Below are 5764 nucleotides of genomic sequence, written 5' to 3'. Positions count from 1 at the left end.
AATATTCTATTTCCTTATGCAATAGGAAGTCAGGAGATTTTGATATTTGTTGACATGCATATAGTGATCCCGCCTTCACCACCATAACTCTCACTTTGAGAATGTGACTTAACCCGGATTTGACCTAGATTTCTATGGCGGGTGTTGTCAATTCGACCTAGATTTCTATGGCGGGTGTCGCCAATTCGATCTAGATCTCTATGGCGGGTGTCGTTAATTCGACCTAGATTTCTATGGCGGGTGTCGTCAATTCAACCTAGATTTCTATGGCAGGTGTCGCCAATTCGACCTAGATTTCTATGGCGGGTGTCGTCAATTCGACCTAGATTTCTATGGCGGGTGTCACCAATTCGACCTAGATTTCTATGGCGGGTGTCGGCAATTCGACCTAGATCTCTATGGCGGGTGTCGTTAATTCGACCTAGATTTCTATGGCGGGTGTCGTCAATTCGACCAAGATTTATAAGGCGGGTGTCATCATTTCGACCTAGATTTCTATGGCAGGTGTCGTCAATTCGACCTAGATTTCTATGGCGGGTGTCGCCAATTCGACCTAGATTTCTATGGCGGGTGTCGCCAATTCGACCTAGATTTCTATGACAGGTGTCGCCAATTCGACCTAGATTTCTATGGCAGGTGTCGCCAATTCGAGATTTCTATGGCGGGTGTCGTCAATTCGACCTAGATTTGTATGGCGCATGTCGTCAATTCGACCTAGATTTGTATGGCGCGTGTTGTCAATTCGACCTAGATTTCTATGGCGCGTGTCGTCAATTCGTCCTAGATTTCTATGGCGGGTGTCATCATTTCGACCTAGATTTCTATGGCAGGTGTCGTCAATTCGACCAAGATTTATAAGGCGGGTGTCATCATTTCGACCTAGATTTCTATGGCAGGTGTCATCATTTCGACCTAGATTTCTATGGCGGGTGTCGCCAATTCGACCTAGATTTCTATGACAGGTGTCGCCAATTCGACCTAGATTTCTATGGCAGGTGTCGCCAATTCGAGATTTCTATGGCGGGTGTCGTCAATTCGACCTAGATTTGTATGGCGCATGTCGTCAATTCGACCTAGATTTGTATGGCGCGTGTTGTCAATTCGACCTAGATTTCTATGGCGCGTGTCGTCAATTCGACCTAGATTTCTATGGCGCATGTCGTCGATGAAGAAGACGCTTACGTTTACGGAAACCCTGGTCTTAGTATCCTTGCATTTTTTCAATGGTCCCCATGCAAATGTATAATGTCACTCCAACCGAAACTGTTATGATGTGCGAAGTTACTCCTTGTATTTGAATCTACCTACACAATCCATGTGAAAAACCCCTTCTATTGATGGACTCTTTCCTCTCAGAAATTATTACGCCGGAATATCAGCCAATCAAAAGCGACGTTACAAACCGCGACGTCTTTTTGACGTAATTGCGGGGCATTCAGTGGACCCTCGACTTTTAGCAATTTCAGAAGTCAAATCACTATTTCTGAGAAATCAGAAGGGTCAAAACATATATAAAATAGACAAATCCCTTCAAACCCAAGAGTCAGATCTAATCTTTGGGAGTCAAAAACATACTATTAAAGGTCTACTGGATGCCCTGTATTGGCTGTAAATATGATCTTTAATCCAATGAAAATGCTTGTTACAAGCAAAATTATATTATTTTAGTTTAAATGGAATCATAACCAACATAAACACATAAAGGTATGGTAGCATCGTTTACCTACAAAGCTGTGTCATTTATAACGACTATATACGACAATGCCATAGTAAAATAGTCGATAAATAAAAAGTGTTATCAAACACAGCTAAACCACACAGCATTGACAAGGCTCTTGTATAATGAGTTACAGAACGTGTTTCACGGCCGGGGTAGTCACGTGGTGTACCGAACTCAAACCAAACTGTTCAAGACATTTAACTGTATATAATGGCATTGCCATGTAATTAATCGTACTATTATCAATTCCGGAAATATTCATCCGTCGATACACTTTTAGTCAATTGTATTGCTGTCCATTTTAAGATTGTTTTTATTTTCTTTCTCTCTTTTTTCTTCCTTTGTTGAGTTCGACGGATTATGTACAAGGTCTATTATCTGCATGAAAAATATCCTGTAAAAGAAACTCAGCTACTATGTTAAGTTGGAAACTCATTGAATGCTAGTTATCTGCGATCTATAGTAAGATATACGTGGCAGTATCAGAAATTCTAATGCACCATCAATAGGCTGGTTTTTAGTGTTTGGCATGGACCCCACCATTTTGTAATCCTTGCTCCCTTTCAACTACAAAGCACGTGATTCCCAGATCTAGTCACGAAAATGACTAGTTAACCCATACACTTGGTGTACAAAGGGACGCAACTCTCACTAACTGTAGAGTACACGTTTGCAAGTTAACCGAGTTAAATAAATTGCAGGTGTAAGTCCAATAGGGCGATATATATTTCTCTAGAGACAACAGAGCGACGTCATAACTTATATTATTACGTCATGAAATATTCATCGTCACCATGTTATTTAATTTAGCGAAGCGGGTTGTGATGAAAGTACATTCATTTTTTGTTTTTTGTTTTTTTGTGATAGCGCCATGACTTAAAAATATATCTAAGTTTATCCTTATATTTTGATTTACGTTAAAGGCTGATAACATAAATGTTTAAGCCAATGAAAATGCTTGTTACAACAAGATTAAATTATTAATATACACATGCGTCATATGATAGTGATAATACACAGGGCCCAGTTGTTCAAAAGCTGATTAGCTTAATCACTTGATTAGTGAAATTTTCATTTCTCCTTTTCTTCAAAATCTGTGTAGGTATATTACTTAAAACGGGCAGGTAGGAAGAGACTGACAAGTGTTATAGTCTTACAAAAGTTTGTCAGCTTTGTTTTAGCAGAAATGATTTTATCAGGATTTTGAAATTGTTGTTAAACTCTTATTAGCCTTATCACCTTTTGAACAACTGGGCCCTGCAGAACATTTTTTTTAATTTTCTAACCAACGTTCAATCTATAGCGGACCTGTGATCAACAATTTAGTAATATATTTTGAGGCTGGGTAATATTAAGAGTGATTTGAAAATCCTGAAACCCGATTCTCGATTTAAAAGATAATCGTTTATTTGGAAAATATAATCACATTATTCTTCTTGGACGCGATTTACATGTAGGTATCGTATCCAGCCATTTTGGCAGTTATTATTTTGCGATGAAGTTTTTTAAGACCGGGAAGAAATTCTTCTAATGTAAGTAAAAATGCGATATGGGTTGGTTATCTTGCGTTTCCAAGTAACGAATCGAAGCTTTCGAAGATTTTGCTGTAAATTAAATCCGTGAATAATTATCGGATTCTGATCAAAGTTTATTCTTGGTCTTTAAGGAAAGGTAAATCATTGAATTCGATGGCTAAAAAAACAGCAACTAAGTATGGTATCACCAATATTATAAAAGATGCCTCTAATTCAACTAAATCCGTTATGTTTAAAGTCAGCAAAAGATTTCAACGCTGATAAAGAGGTTTGGTTTTCCAGCCTCTGGTGTGATACAGGCAACATTAACGGAAATAAGTTAAGAACATACCGTTTATTTAAAAAGGATTTACAACCCGAGCCTTACGTCATCACTTTAATGCCGAGACTACGACGTAGTATATTGGCTAAGTTAAAAAGTGGAATCTTACCGCTCCTAATAGAGACGGATAAAAATACGCACCCTATCATTCCATCTTTTTGTGATTATAAAGGTTGAAAATAAAATTCATTTTTTATGTGAGTGTAACTTTTATTCTGATCTTAAAATCCTATGGTGATCCGTTATGGCCAAATTTCCAATATAGCTCCTTCGCTCCTTCGACCTAAACGCAAAGGAGCGAAAACAAGATAGCTTCGCTCCTTCGCCACCGTGTTTTCGCTCCTTCGCCATCGTGTTTTTGCTCCTTCACCAATTTCCAATATCGCTCCTTCGACCTAAACGAAGCGAAGGAGCGAAAACAAGATGTTGAAGGAGCGAAAACATGATGACGAAGGAGCGAAGGAGCGAAAACACGATGGCGAAGGAGCAATGGAATTTCGTTCCTTCACCGTCGTGTTTCCGCTCCTTCGCTGTCGTATTTTCCGCTCCTTTTTTTTTTTTTGTTTATAAATTTTTTAACGGAGCGAAGGAGTGATATTGGATATTGGCCCTTTTTTTTTTTTTAACTTTTTAACGAAGGAGCGAAGGAGTGATATTGGATATTGGCCTTTTTTTTTTTTTAACTTTTTAACGAAGGAGCGAAGGAATGATATTGGATACGAACACCATAAAATTCCTTTGTTTCATTAGTTTCTTTATCATAAATCATCGTTGTAACCTCTTTTAGATAAGTCCATCTTCCTTTATATGAAAAGGAGACGTTGTAGATTTTGATAAGTTTTAAGTATATATCCTTATTGTGTCGGAAAAATAGATTACTCGTCAGCTTGCCATCCAAATGTCTTAGGAGAAAAAGATTACTCTATTCTTCTCGCCTAGAGGTGCGGTGAGAATGGACCTGGGTATCAATACAAGGCCTTCTGGAGACGTAACCCGACATTGTGATAGTGTTGGTACATCTCATTTTGCCCTAGAATCCGCCGTACCACGGAGATTAGGCTGTGAAGCCACATCGGAGAGAGGGAGCCGACTTTCATAATGAGAGCTGCCATCCTTTTAGTGAAAACTAGAACTGTCGCCAGGATGGCTGACTAATACCCCCGCAATCTGCACGAGTCAATGGTGAAATGGAACTGTTAATTAGAGGCTAACTAAGATAACCCGTGCATGCCGATATTTCTGAAATTCAGAATGTCTGAAATATGTGTTGTTCACCATAAAGAGAATTCAGTCATACTCACATCTACACATGGTCCTCTATATTTGTGTGAAGTTTCATTGAAACCGGCCCTTCGGTTTAGGAGGAGTTGTCCGGACAAACTTAAAGTTATTGTTCTTATCGGAAAACATATTTATAGTGACCAGTTGTCAGAGCAACCATAATTTTTTTACACATTATCATAAATATTTGTGTGAAGTAACATTGGAATTGGCCCTTCGGTTTAGGAGTTGTCCCGATAAAATGTGTCTACAGACAGACGGACGGACGGACAGACAACCTGATTCCAGTATACGGGGGTATAACAATGTCTTTTACGGCATGGAATACGGCAGAAATGAATTCAGCTCCAGCAAATCGTACAGAAAGAACATACGAAAAACATTTACTCAAAAATGCGTACAAATTAAATTTAGGAGGATATTTCAGAATATTGTCCTTAATATTATTAGCAGTACATACAGCAGGGTTTTTTCTGTGAACAAGTTGGGCACCATGTCTAGCTCCTTGATGATTTTTTATTTTCTTTTTCACATTTCTTAAATTTTCATTTCTTTTACCTGTTTTTTTTTTTACAGATAGTAATGATGGCTTTTTCCTAGATCTTAATACACCCTTAAACACAAACACTTTCTAGATCTTAATACACCCTGAAACACAAACACTTTCGAGGTATTCCCATACTTGACCATTGTATGATTGAAGTCACTGAAAATAAAGGCACTGGCAAAGATTTTCTATAAATAGTAACAGTGACCTTGTCCTTGACCTATGTACCCTGAAACACGTACTCGTTTGAGGCCTTCTTTTATAGGACCAGTATATGAAGAATGCATTATTAAATAATTCTCTAGAGTGTGAGGCATGGGTGTAATGCTATCCAAAGATAAAATAAAACTAAATAGGGA

Source organism: Pecten maximus, chromosome 19 (assembly GCF_902652985.1).
Source record: "Pecten maximus chromosome 19, xPecMax1.1, whole genome shotgun sequence".
Taxonomy (NCBI): domain Eukaryota; kingdom Metazoa; phylum Mollusca; class Bivalvia; order Pectinida; family Pectinidae; genus Pecten; species Pecten maximus.
This window is presented reverse-complemented; position numbering follows the sequence as displayed.